Consider the following 16,559-nt stretch of genomic DNA (forward strand, 5'->3'; position numbering starts at 1 on the left):
GAGACTTCCACTCAGAAAGGTAAAAAGAGCCAAAGACATAAGAAGTGGGTGGTGATTCAGGTCATTCCAGAAAGTAAAGCAAGAGCTGAACATGGTTAACTCAGAACAAACCTGGTTAACTCTGAGCACCACATCAAAATAAAATCATTTAAGGTACAGTGGCTCCTTTAGGAATTGTTGTTAGATGGTCTTTAATATGGATTGTGGCTGAAGGACAGTTAAGATTAAAGAACTTAAACTATTATTATAAGAATGCTGTTCATTTTCCTATTAGAAATCAGATCATTTTGAATGTAGATGTGTGTCTTGTAGATTTTTTTCCTATTCCATGTTTTTCAGTTTATCTAGTGATGTTTGATAAGTGAATAGTAGCTGATAATAGCTGATTTTTATTAAAATGCCTATTCCTATGTATCCCAAGGCTTCTATTTTGTAGGCCTAAATTGCCTGCTTTGCCAGACAAGTAAGTGGTACCGCAGGTTATTTTGTAAAAGTCAGGAGAGAATTATTTCAAAGTCTAAAAGAGAATTCTTCAAATACATCTTTGGAAACATGTTTCTAGATTTCAGAATTACCCAAACATAATAGCGCTCATTTTCCCAAGGACCATTTGAGTAGTTTGAGTGGGCTTATGTGCCTCTAACAAACAAAACAAAAATAAAATGCAACTCAGTGGCTTAAGAAAACAAAATTCATCTCTTGTTCAGTAAGTTAACTGTGAAACTGGGAGAATCTCGACTGCAGCAGTATTCCATCAGGTGACTCCGGGATCAACACAATTCAATCTCGTGGCTCTAGTGTTTCAAACGTATGCCTCCCATACAGACTCCTCTGAAGGGGAAGAGAGAGACTGAAAATGCATATAGGAGCTTTTTACCTCCTCTGCACAGAACTGACATACTTCACTTCCATTTTCCCTTGGCCAGAAGGTAGAGGGAATATATGATCTCCTATATGCTCATTAAAGAAAGAAACCCAGATACTGATGCACACTAATAGTATCTCTCATACCATCCTTATGATTTCTAATAACCACCTATCCAAGCAAGCTAAAGGAAACTAATAAAAGGCTTAAAGCAAATGCTTATATTTTTAAAGAAAAATTTTTAAAAATAATAAATAAAAGCATCTAGTTATACCAGAAACAAAAAATGAAGGTCCTTGAAATCAGGGTCATGCCACATCCTTTTTTTACTACCCAATCCCTATCAGATGGTTTGCAAAAAAATAAATAAATAAAAGTTAGAGAATGAACCTATTAATAAATTCATGAGAGTATGATTCCTTCCTTTGGTTAGTGAATACGTGATTTATGTTCATACCACAACAATTTACATCAGGATAGCAGAGTAGCAGCAGTAACAATTTTAGTAACTGTATGTAACTTTAAAATATGCAAAACATTTTCATGTATTATATACTTAACAACTCAAAATTGTGAGGTTGGTATATATGTATGGTTTGTTCTCTAGAATTTAAAAACATAATGTAACAGTCTTGAAAAACATAAATTTTAACACAAAACATTTAATTTTTGAGGGGAGAGTACTTGAAAACATCAGAATATTTTGGTGTATATTAAAGAAATATACTTTTTAAACTCTCTAGATGGAGATAGCATTCAATTCTTGGAAAATATAATACTACATTTGAATTAATTTGTACTGTTTGAAAGAGATCATATGCCTAATGCTAAGCACAAGAATTTAATTTGCAAGTTACCTGTAATAATGTTAAGAAAAAATTTAAGATGGCCAAACTTGCATGAGAAAACTGAGAACACCAATGAGAAAATGAAATAGTCATTAATCATCATTGTGTAACTGCAGAAGGATTAAGTGGGTTTCTATAGATTTTACTTCACTTATTAATGAAACAGTTTTACGTATATAAAAAATATAAAAGATATGTATACATATATCCAAAATTTGGGCATCGGCTGTGACAATTTACTTTCCCTTCAATTTAAAGTAAGCATCTCTGAAATTTTCTCAAATAAATATAAAAGTATAAAAGATAAAATCTCATTTTAACCACCAATATACAAACTTTCTTAAGGGCTCCAGATCAGGGTTGTTACTCAAATATATGCAGAATTGGGTTTTATTAAAAACTTACTAGGGTAATGGCATCTCAGTATAGTCTTTGGAGTCCAAAGGATAGACTGAAATCTTAGCATCTTGATTCATTAACTACGAGACTGTAAACGAACCAGTTAACGTCTCTGACCATTAGTCTATTCTCTAATACGATATCAAAATGTCCTACACAAAGTGAGACTGGAAGCATGAAACAAGAATACGTAAAGCACCTAGCATTACACCTGACAAACAGTGAAAGCTTGAAAATTTAAATTCTCTGAGTGTACATAATTGCGCGTATGTTATTATTTTGACCTCTTATAAGGACCAAAATCCAGGTGCAGAAAATAAAATATATGAATTGGAACAAATTGCCGCAATTACACACACAGATACAAAATTCAGTGATTCGTTAACAGTAAATACATTACCTTATGTAAGTGAAAAAATGCTGCAGTAATATTTTCTGTAAATATTTTACCATCTATGTGGGACATGTCAGTTCTTTATTTTGAAATAAATTTTTACTTCAGTATTTAGTTCCAGATTAAATTTTTTTAAGCTTCAGAGTTATAACTTAATGGAGTATATTTTAATGAATTTAATTTGGAATCTAAGTTTGCATATTAACATTTGTATTTCAATACTACTCTGGTTTGAATTTTACATTTACTTTCTTTTCTCTCAAATGGCACTCAGTTTTGTAGAGAGTATCATAATAATTCAGAATGTTTTTCAGATATTACTAATCATCCTTCATGTTCACAGCATTGTTTTCTTTGAAAATAATAATTTGAAGTAAATAATTATAGAAATGAAAATCTAAGATTATTTTTAAGCAAAGATGAAATCTTAAATAAAATTAGTTAATTGAAAATATTGAGGAATTACTCAACATAGAGCAATGCTTTAAGTATGCCGCAGTCAATAGAACAAGATGACATCATTTCCTCATTTAACAAACTTACAGAATTGCTGAGTAGAAAATACACACACAACATAAGAACCTCAGCACACATGACAGTGTAAGGTAAAGTGCTATACTTTGTGGCCTAAAAATAAAGAGTTCAAGAAGATGGGGAATCAAACTACATATATTTACAAAAAAAGAAGACTTCCAGGAGAGAGTGGGGCCTGAATTTGGCCTTGAGGAATGAATAGGAAATGGGGATATGGGCAAATACACTGATCATGCTGTTCACAGGAGCAGAAATAGTGATGGTGGGGCTTGTGAGAGGAGAAAACAGAAACACCTTATTAGCTTTGAGGTTTCTGGTATATATTGAAGAAAGACTGCCTTTGGGTAAGTGTGGCAATACTTAACTGTATTACTTGTATATCAAACTGGGGTAGAAAAGCTCGTAAAGTTTCCCAGACTGGTTATAATGAAAAACAACAAACAGGAGAATAAGTATTGTTTTTAGAATCTGTCACCTGGCAGTATATTAAGAATAGATTTGAAACAAGGTATATTAGAAGATAAAAGACCACCCAAAAGATCATTTTGGCCATCCAGAATTGGAAATTCATACTGACAATTTAAATAAAAAAACAGTGGAATTTAGCCAAAAGGACAATTACAGAAGGATCCAGATTCAACTTTTGCAACTAAGAAAAGCTTTAGGATGGAAAAAGTATACAGGACCTCAAGGATTTGTTTTGATGGAAATGGGAAGGCAAAATTTCTGCTACGTGAAAGACCCCAGTTCTTCAATAGATGCTTAAGCAAAGTTTTCCATTTGCAGAAAGTACTGAGGGAGATGGGAGGCTAACCCTCATCCTCATTTTGAGGCAGGTATTGTTAGCTATACTTTGATGAAAACTTTTAAAAATCATTAAGCCAGTCAGGAACAGTGGTGTGCCTCTTTTGTCTTGGTGATTCAGGAGGCGGAGGTGGGAGGTTTGCTTGAACTCAGGAGGCTAGCCTGGGCAATGCAGTGACAACTTGCCTCAAAGAAAACTACTAAGAAAAAACACAATTTCAAGTTTCATTTGTTCCTAATTGTGGTTAAACGTGGAGGACTGAATTCATCATTGTGAATAGGTATTTATTTCTCTGGTACAAATGTCTATTCACCTCTCTCCAAAGGTAATGCACAATTCTACTCAAGCCTAGCCCTGTACAGTGAAGGGCTAAACTAGTCTCACAATAAGCAGAAGCTTGCACCTTTGGCTGTTCAAAGTAGCAGCAGAATATTTTAATGTCAATGTATTCTTTACAAACCTTGTAGGACTCAAGCATAAGAAACATGACAGGGAGAAATATGTCAAAGTGTAGTCTTCTAGGTGGGATGCAGACCCCAATGTTACATGGTACACTGAAACTGGAGAGAGACAAAGTACAAATCTCTATGGGAAAGGCATCGTTCGGGGCTTTCATAGTGATGAGATCTGATATACAACTTTAAGCTTTCTGTTTGTGCGTAGTAATTCTGTTTAACTTCAAGCCTTAAGTAACATTGCTCAACATGACAGTTTACTATCAAATTCGGTGCTGTTTGGTGGGAAGTGTGAACGTGAAGAACGAAACCAGCATGGAAATGAAATGATTATAAGATATTCATTGAGAAATCCTGAAAGCATTTGGTTTTAGAAAGATACTGAAAAACAGCAAGGAGATACTGGACTTTCACTACTTTCCCACTCCAATCCAGCAATACCCAGTTATTACTAAATAATCGAGTACAAGACTGTATTCCTCCAGTCCATCAAGATGGATTCTCATTCTCGGCTCAGTATTATAGAAAGTGTCACCGCGTCAGGAAAGTTGGGACATCCAGTCTACACAGGTATCTAAGCTACAGATTTCTTCATAGTATTAAATAAGATAAAATGTGTTTTATAACCTTGTATACACTTAGAACATAGGATCACAACGTATGAATTTGAAAGTGAGCAATATTTCAGTAATATTTGAAGAAATGAAGACTGGGTGGATTCAAACATGCATATGAAGATGCTGTTTGGAAAAATACACAGCTTCACAGAAAACCTCCTATCTCAACCAATACAGCTTTATCATGCCTATAATCAGTCCCAGAAAAATGCTGTAAAAATTGTAAGTTTCCATGTGGAAAAGATCAATGCCTTCACGGTGTTTCTAGCTTTATAATATGTAAAACATACTACCAGCAATGTACTACTAAAAAGCTTTTAAACACCCAACTTTTTTATCAGCTCATCCTTGGTTTTTATCTTGCTTTTGCATTTGATCTATTTTTAAAGAAAATTTTTCAGACTGATGCTTTCCACATTTTACCCGAATAATCCTCTTTTCTATCACAAACTCTTTCGGTGGTAATTTTAGTTTCCTTAAGAAACAAATACTCCCTCTGTTTGGAATGTTCTCCTGACCCATGGAGTTGATTCTTTAAGAAGCACCTGGACTTATCAGATTGTCTGTTATGGGTTAAGATGTAATTGGCCTTTTCTAACTGGCCTAATGAGATTCAAACTCAGAAGATGGAAATGAGGAGGAAATTTTTTTAAAGGATTAAGCCTCACACAGAAATAAAACATACCCCAAAGAATAGTGACAGAGAAATAAAAATATGAGAGGTCTGACAGCCCCACAGAAAAAAAAAGTGTCTCACCAGATTTTTGAAGTTGCCAGATGATCCAGGAATCCAAGCCTGATAAAAAGCAAAACAGAAAAGACAGAAAAGAACATGTTTTAGAAAAGTGGACAATAAAATATTATAATTCTACATTATTCTATTTACAAGTATTGCAGACTGAATAAATACTTTAGGACATAATTTCTGTAGACGAAAATGTGTTTTTCACTTAAAGTATTTATTTAACCTTATATTGTGCCATTAAAACAAACAAAAAAGATAATTTAGCCTTTTGGCTAAATTACACTATTATTTAATTTTTTTGTTTTAATGGCACAATATAAGGTTAAATAAATAAGACTGTAAAAGCCCAACTTGATGGACTGCAGAATATAGTCTTGTACACATTCTAGCTCCAGAAATATGTTTTCCATTTATTCAGGTGACTATCATAATTTGGTTAATTCTCTAAGTTCTCAAAGAAGGGAGAATATTATTAAATACACTTGAAATTCTCTAATATTTAGTATATACATTTAACGTATTTACAGGAGAAGCAGACCAAAGTTTCATTTTAAAAAACTTCTCCCATTTTTCAGGTTTCTGCTATCACAGTAATTAGTTTTGGCTTTGATTTATTTTTGAAAAGCCATGAAAGATATTATAATGACAAAAATAAAAGGTTTTTAATTTTTAAATGATATTAAAATGCAGCCTCTATTTTTTAAAGGTGTTTGAAGTTCAAATGAAAGGCAGTATGTGAGCAGCACAAATTCCCAAGAGGAGACCCAGCACCTGCCATGGGATGCAAAGGTTTTATAAATGTTGTCTTGCGTAAAGGCAACGGCAAACATTGTGACGCCTTTGCAAATATGCCTGGCTGCTTCTGTGTTTGAGCAGAAATATTGAACTTCTAACCGTTATTATTATAAAATAAAGGAGATTATTCTTTAAACATTTGATGGTAGCCTTTTCCTTTTACCTTGGGAATCGAGTTTGAAATTACATATTTTATGAGTGTAAAACACATGTCTTTCTTTGAAAGAGAATGGGGAACACAGTTAAGTGTGAAAAGAAGTTGACACTATTGGGTATGGTTTTATATGTTCATATGAATATGTGTCTGCATCTTATTGTCATAAAATTTAAATTAGTTTATTTCTGTTGGGCCAGAATAAGCTCCATAATGCTGGACCACTAATTGGTAACAAATTGCCCAGAAGGAAGCTATTAATATTGCTTCTCTAGGGCATAAAATCATTTGAGAAGATCAATGGTCCACTTTTGAAGAGCGAGTAATGGATCTTGTCATGTTGTTAGAGAGCTCACTGAGTTCTCTAGCCTGGCTTCAAAGGGGTAAAGTAAATGATCTCTTACAAGCCTTTGTCCACGGATCTTAGCTCTATTAATGACCTTAGAAAATAATCTGATTCTTTTATTTTCTTATTTTTTTTGTGGTGAGTTATAAACCACAAAAGATTTGCAGAAAAACAAATATATACAGCTCAATGAATTATCACAAAGTCAACGCTCATGTAATTATTACGCAGATAAGGAACTTGAAGTTAACCACCACATAGAAGCCTGTGGCTTGTTCTGTCACACTGTGTAAGTATATATGTATGTACAAAGATGCATGTGCAGAGAAATTTAATCATGCGTATTAATGTCTCATCTTCATCACAATTTTGCAAGGCATTTGACTGTGTGTTACCAGGGAGGGACAACCCTTTCAACATATCATGTCATTGAATACCTTATACACCGTAATCTCGATAAACTATTAGTTATATGTAATTGTCATAGTATCCATATTTTTGTCCAGCCTATGTTTTTGACTTGTCTAAGTTTTGAACTTTATCTAATTGGAATCATATACTACATATCTCATTTAGTTTCTTTCCCTTAATATCTCATTCGTGAAATTATTTCATCTTGTTGCTCAAAACTGCAGTAGTCTTCATTGTTCTGTAGTATTCCATTGTATAAATATACTACACTTCACATATTCAATCCATTATTGGCCGATATATGAATTGTTTACACTTTGGTGTTATTATGAATTACCATACCGTGAGCATCCTTTCCTAGGAATGAGATTACTAGGTTAGAAAATATACTTATATTCTACTTTAGCAAATAATTTAAATAGTGTTATGAGAATTTCCGCTGTTATATGTTTTCCAGAAAATATTTCTTTTCTGCTTAATTTTAGCCATTAGTTTATTATTTAGTGGACTATCTCTGTACTCTTCATTTATCTTTTCTCATTACAAGTTTTAGTGCATTTTCATAGGTTTATTAGTCATATACATGTATATTCACATGAGAAGTTTCTTTTTAAATTATCTTTACCCATTTATATGGGTGGTCTTCCCTCACCAATCCATAAGTGCTCTGTGTATTCTAGACGTGAGTCTTTTGTTGGTTATATATTGTGAAAATCTGTTACCTACTCCATGGGTTCCTCTTTTACTCACTGTATCTTATGTTGAACACCTATTGTTAATTTTAATGCAGTCATATCAAATCAACTTTCTGTGTTCTGTTTATTACACAAAATAATTATATATACATTTCTCTATTTCTAAAAATCTTTTTATGTTATGATTTGACTTTCACATCTAGTCCAAAAATCTACCTGAAATTTATGTTCTGAGTTAGGGTCAAGTGTCATCATTTTTCCAAACTGGCCAGGCAAAATTTATTGAAAATATGATATTTCAAACTGTTCTGTAATTTTAGTCATGAATTCAGTACCCATATATGCTTGGTTGTTTCTACACTTTTGTGTGTTTCATTGAACAATTTGTCTACATTGTGCTGTCTTATACAATATAGCTATAAAATATGCTTTGAGAGCTGGTAGAACAGACTTTTCTGCCCTTTCCTTCATTATGAGTATGTTGACTTTCTATTTTATTAACATATAATTAACATAATGTTTACTATTTTAAATTATACAGTTCAATGGTTTTTCAGTATATCTAGTTTATGCAAAAATAACTACTAATTCCAGAATGTTTCTGACACCTCAAAAGAAAACCTCTATAGTACCTAGCAGTCAATTCTGATTCTCTTGCATCTTCTTCCTCTGATAACTGCTAATCTTCTATCTGTGTCTCTTAATTTGCCTGTTCTATATATTTCATATAAATGGAATCACACAGGTGATTTTTGTGTCTGACTTAATTTTAAATGTTTTAAAAGCCCATTTATAATGTAGCATGTAATAGTACTTCATTCCTTTTGTTGCTAAAAATATTTCATTGAATGGATATACCACATATTGTTAATTCACTAGCTGAAGGACATTCGGGTTTTCATTTTTTTGCTATTATGAATAACAATGCTATGCACATTCCCATATGTGTTTTCTTGTGTAAACATTTGTTTACAGCCCTCTTGGGCATATACTTAGGAATTTCAGGGTCATCTGGTAATTCTGTGTGTTTGATGAACTTCCAAACTGTTTTCCACAGCAACTCCACCATTTTACATTCCCACTAGCAATGGGTTTACAATTTCTCCATATCCTTGCCAATACTTATTTTCTATTACAAAATCATAGCTATATAGTAGAGTGTGATGGATCTCACTGTAGTTTTGATATTTGTTTTCCTAATGATTAATAATGCTGAATACATTTTTCATGGGGTTACAGGACATTTGTTTATCTTCTTTGGAAAAATATGTATTAAAATTCTTTGCTCACTTGTTTTTTTTTTTTCTATCAAGATGGAGTCTCCCTCTGTCACCCAGATTGGAGTGCAATGGCGCAATCTTGGCTCACTGCAACCTCTGCCTCCTGAGTTCAAGCAATTCTCCTGCCCCATCCTCCTGCTGAAAATACAGGCACATGCCACCATGGCTGGCTAATTTTTGTATTTTTAGTAGAGACAGGGTTTCACCATTTTTGCCAGGCTGGTCTCGAGCTCCTGACCTAATGTGATCTACCCCCTCCTTGGCCTCCCAAAGTGCTGGGATTACAGGTGTGAGTCAATGCACCCAGGCTCTTTTCTCACTTTTTAATTGGGCTGTCTTTTTATTGTTGAGTTCTAAGCGATCTCAATATTTTATTAGATATGTGATCTGCAAATATTTCCTCTCATTCTGTGTTGCCTTTCACTCTAAGGTATTATTTAATTTATCTCAATAATGTAGAATTTTCTACACATACCTTTACATCTTTCAGTAGATGTATTCTTATTTGATCTTTTTATGTCATCAGACATGGTATTTTTAAATTACTTGTATATAGAAATACATTTTATTTTCTATTGACCATTTAGTAAGGAACCTCAATAAAAATTACATATTAAAATTAATCATCTGGTACATCCCTTTCAATTTACTATCTACACTCACACATTATATGCAATGATAATAGTTTTATATGGTCCATTCAAATCCATTAATTTAATTTAAAGGCCTGCATACATGTATGCATGAATTCATGTATATATATGTTTGCACATGAGTATGTGTATATGCATATATATATTTTGCATTCGTGCATTTACCAAGGCCACTAATATAACACTTAATAGAAGTGGTGATACTGGGTGTCCTTGCCTTTATCTCAAAGGGAACCACTGCTATTAAGTGTGATATTTGTTGTGTTTGCTAGATATTTTCATATCATAGTAAGAAATCACACTTCTATAAGAATGCTAATCACAAAAGATTTTTTGTCATCCATTGCATTACTTAAATAGTTATATAATTACTTAGAGTGTCTTTTTCTTGCTCTTCTCTTCTTAGTTAAGTTGTATTTTCTAGAAATGTTATTCAAAATTCTGTTTTTTAGAAAAATAATTTCTAACATCCTTTTAATATCATCAGGGTTTGGAGAGATTTCACGGGCATTAGCTTTTCTTGAATCCTCTCTTTTTTTGCTTGGCAAATTGCATCACTATCACTTTCATCAGTTTATTTTAGAAAACCCGTTGCAGTTTTGTTGATACTCTGTTGTGTGCAGTACAATATATGATATAGTATTTTCCATTATATTACCCTGTGATAGTTATTACTTCTCTTCTTTTGTATTTGAGATAAATGTGATGTTTTCTTCCTAACTTGTAAGATAGACACATTGTTTTTCTGCCTTTTTATGTGTATATATTTAAATTAAAGGTTTCACTTATAATATTGGCTTTCATTTTGAAACGGCATTTTAATTTGTATTTATTTCTAACTATTTCCAAGTTGAGTTTTCTTTAGATATTCAAAATTTTAGAAATTTATTTTTTCTTTAAAAAACTGTAATCCATTTAACTTTTTATGAACTTTCCAGTTTAACAACAACAAAAATCCAGAAAGGTTTGAGTTGGCCTCTTTTTTAATTATTTTACTTTAAGTTCTAGGGTACAGGTGCAGAACCTGCAGGTTACACAGGTATACACGTGCCATGGTAGTTTGTTGCACCCATCAACCTGTCATCTGCATTAGTTATTTCTCCTAATGCTATCCTTCCTCTTGGCCCTCACCCCACAACAGGCCCCGGTATGTGATGTTCCCCTCCCTGTGTCCATGTGTTCTCATTGTTCAGCTCCCACTTATGAGTAAGAACATGCAGTGTTCGGTTTTCTGTTCCTGTGTTAGTTTGCTGAGAATGATGGTTTCCAGATTCATTCATGTCCCTGCAAAGGACATGAACTTGTCCTTTTTAATGGCTGCATAGTATTCCATGACATATATGTGCCACATTTTCTTTATCCAGTCTACCATTGATGGGCATTTAGGTTGGTTCCAAATCTTTGCTATTGTGAATAGTGCTGCAATAAACATGCATGTGCATGTGTCTTTATAGTAGAATGATTTATAATCTTTTGGGTTTATACCCAGTAATCGGACTGCTCGGTCAAACAGTATTAACGGTTCTAGATCTTTGAGGAATTACCACATTGTCTTTCACAATGGTTGGACTAATTTACACTCCCACCAACAGTGTCAAAGCGTTCCTATTTATCCACATCCTCTCCCGTGTCTGTTGTTTCCTGACTTTTTAATGATCGCCATTCTAACTGGCGTGAAATGGTAACTCATTGTAGTTTTGATTTGCATTTCTCTAATAACCAGTGATGATGAGCTTTCGTCATGTTTGTTGGCTGTATAATTACCTTCTTTTGAGAAGTGTCTGTTCAAATTTAATTAGCAAAATTGGCTGAGAAACTTAAAAAAGAGATGTGTAGGGAAGGAGCATGAATGATGGGGACCAAGAACAAGAGATTATCAGCAATGTGGAATGTTTTTCAGTGCACTGCAAGAGCATGTAAAAAGAAATGTGGCCTTCATTTTCACCTTTAATAGATAAATGTATGCAGAATACTCAAATTAGAAGCATCATGCATTCAGCGATAAATGGTAACTTATAGAAATATTAGTTGAATGTATGATTTTCTTTTTTCTAACTTTGATGAAGAAAGGAAGAAAAGGATATTATGTATACTTTTTGAGAATGGGGACGTGGAGTTAAGGAAAGGTAGTTCTTGTTTAGGAACATGTTATGCTAAAAATTTGAGATCATCAGAGTGCCTGAGCCATATTCCTTGTCAACCAAAAAAAAAAAAAAAAAAAAAAAAAAAAAACAAAAAAAAAAAAAAAAAAAAAAAAAAAAAAAAAAAAAGCTGGCAGGTTTATAAAAACATAGTATGTTCCTATTTTCATCTCATATAAATATCTGATACAAGACTTTGATACTTAGACCTTAGTGTTTCCATTTAGACACACCTGTTATAAATATCAACTCTTTCCTTCCTTGTATTAGCTTATTTTGACCAAGGTACGTCATTCAAATGACATATCTGTGGGATTACATTCAACTACTTTTGCTAAAATCTCAAGTTTTTGTTATTTTTGTTATACATACTCATTATACTGGCATACTGAGACCTAAAATCAATTCTATTGTTACTTTCTCTAGTTTCTTCCTTTCTGATAATTACTAGGTACCATTGTACTTCTATGTCATACCAATTACTCCAAATAATGTACAATTTTACATTCTTATTTACATGATTTATCCTGTCCTTCCATTAATCTTTTTGGGATATTCTTTTCCCACATAGTCTTACCTTGTCTTTACATCTCCCTGCAAAGGCTCATGATCCACAGATTCTCAGAGAGGGTTTATAAAATAAATATGTGTAGATGATAAAAGTGAAAGCATTCATAAATAAAACAATTTTATATAAATGTAAAGTCACATGCCAAATGCATATTTCAGATCCTTTGGAGGGAGGAATCCCTGTTATGAGTCTAAGAGGAAGGGATCAAAATGTCAGAGTTTGTGTTCTGACTTTACTGCTTTTTAGTTGTATTAATTTGGATAATTTGCCTAACCTTCAGTTTCCTTATCTATAAACAGAAGATCTTAATACCTAGCTCTAATTACCTAGCTCAAGAATGTTATAAGGATTAAATAAGTTATTTCTATAAAGGTACCTAGGTCAGTGCTTGAACTCAAGTGAGGGTTCAATATTAGGTAATCTTGGACTTCATGGGCTATCTGACATTCCTCAGAGCTCATTTCTCTGGTACCATAAAGCATGACCTAAACCATGACCTATTCCTTGAAACTACCTGTGTAGCCAGCTGTTCACAATCCATACCCTCTTCCTTTTCCAAAGACATGACCTTTAAATGGGAAAAAAAAACAAAAAAAAAAAAACCTAAAAACACCCCCTTGGCACCCCATACCTCAAGTCTTACTGCTTTATAACCAAAACTTCAGTTACTAAATATATACATACTATTTATACTGACTATATAAAATTTCCTCCAAAAAGTTAAGAGTGGGTTTGATTATTTCTATTTGACTCTCAATAAGGTATTGACTTTTTATTCAAGAAGAAAATATGCAGGCCAATTGATCAAAGAAATCTGTATACTGTAGCCTCTCTATTCTTCATAGAAACAGTGACATTAAATAATCTGCATCTCCTGAATCCTGACATGTATAAGTTCTACATAATGCATCTGAAAGGGCAGTATCCTGATGAAGTTGTTCTATTTGCAATACTTTTATGTATACTTCTTCAACTTACTAACAGTGTTTCTTTGAGTCTCAGAATTTTCTTGCACGAGTACTTATTACCACCATTTTCAATATGAATTTTAACTCACTTGAGAAGATTTAACTCAGCCTTCCAAATGATCATACTTCCCAAACAAGTCATAATCAACGATATATTGTAAAGGAGATTCATGCAATTACCTACAAGTCTTCTAACTGGAAATACATATTTTATCTTTCTTTTAGAGGGAAACTAGAGTTGTTTTAGAGGTAGGTGGTAGAGTGGCTGCAATTGAGGCAAACAATTTAAGTAAAAACAAATGGGTTTATACGCTTTGCATGTGGATGTTGAGGACTGTGTATATTGTGATCAATTTTGTTAATTATTTAACTCTGCAAGACTGAGTGTAAAAATTTAATGACCAGTGATACATTTTCCAGAGTGAACTTACAGAACTTACCTCAATTTAGTTCAAATTGTTCTAATTTATGCTTACATAAGATTCCTATTTCAATATCCACAACGTTTGCTATTGTAGCAATGATTTCTCTAATGATGTAAGTAGATACTACCTAAATTTTGCTTGGAAGAAAAGTGCTACTGTCACAAATACTTTGTGAAATATACATATATATATATATATATATATATATATATATACACAATATAACTATGTCATCAAGTATATATGTGTTGAATAAAAGAGTAAATAAAATAATGAAGAACAGGAAAAGAATATAAATCTCCTAGCCTGGTATGCTTAATAATTAGTAAGTGCTAGATAAATACTATTAATATAAACCGCATCATAATCTAATTCATCACACAGCTTTTATGTGAGTCCTGCAGGCATTTTAATGATACCAACAATTTCACAACTATAAATATGTGCTTGAGTATATCTTTACATGCAGTTCTAATGCTGCCCTGGAATATTATCTATATATCAGAAATCAACAGAAAGCATTTTCTTGGAGCTCATTTCCATAATCAACAAGCTAATTCAAATTCGTGCAGAGCAAATAAGTAATTTTGACTGAAACATTTTTTAATGTGTTTAAAAAGTATATTGATTCATTTTTAAATATGAAAAGTAACTTATTAAAAACTATAATTATAAAAATAGTGTTGTACCAGAGCGAGCATAGAAAGTCAACACCAAGACAAAAGTATGCCAAATTGCAGGATCTTTATTGCCGGCAGCCACAGAGGACTCTCATCTCTCCACCCCGTGGCCCTGAAAGGAGGGTGTCAAGACGTTTTATGCCCGTGAACCACCTCCTGGGCAGGGGTGGGGACGAGGGGCTTTGGACATTCCGAGGTCCAGGGGACTGTGGACATTCCGATTGTTACTTAAGTCGTTCACAGAAGTCAAGATAAGTGTTAGTTTACACATTGCCTGGGTAGGGTGGAAATTACAGACCTTAGTTACTTATTACAAGTTGGAGGGGCCAAGATGGTGTGGGTTTGGATTGCTTGCCTGTCACATTTGGGTTACAGAGAGCAATTTCAACAGAAAGCCAAGATATGGTTGAGGTATGCAGTTTTATGGGGCTTTTACCATGTCACAATAGTTAACCAGAAGAAAAATCTCAAAATTCAGATAGTTTGACACTACAGATGAACATGTCTCTGTTTTTTCTTGTGCAATTTTTATAATATAAAATGATTTTTTGGCTCTTGTTTCAGTGCAAGGGGGAAACAAAACAGCTTCAAATGCCATGCACTGTACTAAATACGAACTTATTTTCAAGGAAGAATTAAGGAATTCTAACTACTTTTTGTTGTTGTTTCCTAGAAGTAAAATGAAGGCTTCAGTCCTGCCAGAGAGGCAAGTAGCACAAAAAAGGTTTCCTTTCTCTTTCTTCCACCAAAATGACTCAGACTGTGAAATTAGAATTTGGAAAACATCACCCTATTCAATTTCCCTCCCCTTAATCACCACCATGGCAGGACAAATGAATGTTTCCTTCGGCTGTGTTTCCATGATTTTTATCCATTTACATATCACAATTCCTCAAAAATATTTTAGCTATTTCATTCCCCTGTACAAACTTCCTTAAGGTTCTGAAGTCAAGAGCAGAAAGTGCCTTATTGCTTACCATCCTTGTCATAGTCTAGAGAACCGTGTAGACTCTGGCCCTTGCCTGCCGTTCTGGCCTTAATTTTGTTTTCCTCCCTGTATTCTAGCTACACAGGACATATTTCAGTTTCTAAATTGTGTTCCCCTGCCCCCATTACAGTGCTTTGCATATCATATAGTAAGGTAGCTAAATGCTAGAACAGCTCTCCAGATTTTGTTTTTCTGAACTGATTTAAGGTAAGAAAACTGTAAAAAGATCAACTTTTTTCTTCACATGGATTATGTGTCAGTTCAATTTGTCCCCTCCCCGACTTAATTATAGCATAAGTTGTTTTTAGAACAAAAGAACAACTTAAATCACAATAAATGGGCTTTAATAATAAACACAAACAAAATGGAGGCCCTTCTTATTTTAAAAATGTCATCTTCATTGGTTGGGATAAAAAAAGAACACAATTAGCTTTGCAAATTAAATGAAAAGATTTTATATGAATACTGTGAGAAACCAGGTTTGCTTAGGAAACACAAGAGTAACTCTGCAATGCTTTAAAAAATGTACTTCAGTCTGTCCAAAATAATGAGATTATAAAACAAAAATAAAATGAAAGATCGCTTGGTCTTGAAGAAGAAAAAGATTGTTCTTAAGATATATGTTGTGATCTTAAACCATAAGCTAAACACTTATAAAATAAAAGAGAAGGTGTGCCCAGGTCAAACTTTTTTTTTTTTTTTTTTTTTAGACGGAGTTTCACTCTTGTTACCCAGGCTGGAGTGCAATGGCGCGATCTCGGCTCACCGCAACCTCCGCCTCCTTTTTTCA

The 16,559-nt window shown here is 33.3% G+C and overlaps 1 protein-coding gene across 45 annotated transcripts in view; it reads right to left on the reverse strand.

Moving 5' to 3' along the window:
* Positions 1-16,559, reverse strand: part of PTPRD (protein tyrosine phosphatase receptor type D) — a 2,344,803-nt gene that overhangs the window by 1,411,519 nt on the left and 916,725 nt on the right. For all 45 annotated transcript variants that reach the window (XM_037744085.1, XM_037744087.1, XM_017544042.2 and 42 more), the window contains exon 6: positions 5,675-5,713. The gene's annotated coding sequence lies outside the window, so the exon portion shown is untranslated. The remainder of the gene's footprint in view (positions 1-5,674; positions 5,714-16,559) is intronic.

The sequence above is a fragment of the Cebus imitator genome, unplaced genomic scaffold (assembly GCF_001604975.1).
Source record: "Cebus imitator isolate Cc_AM_T3 unplaced genomic scaffold, Cebus_imitator-1.0 Scaffold164, whole genome shotgun sequence".
NCBI lineage: Eukaryota > Metazoa > Chordata > Mammalia > Primates > Cebidae > Cebus > Cebus imitator.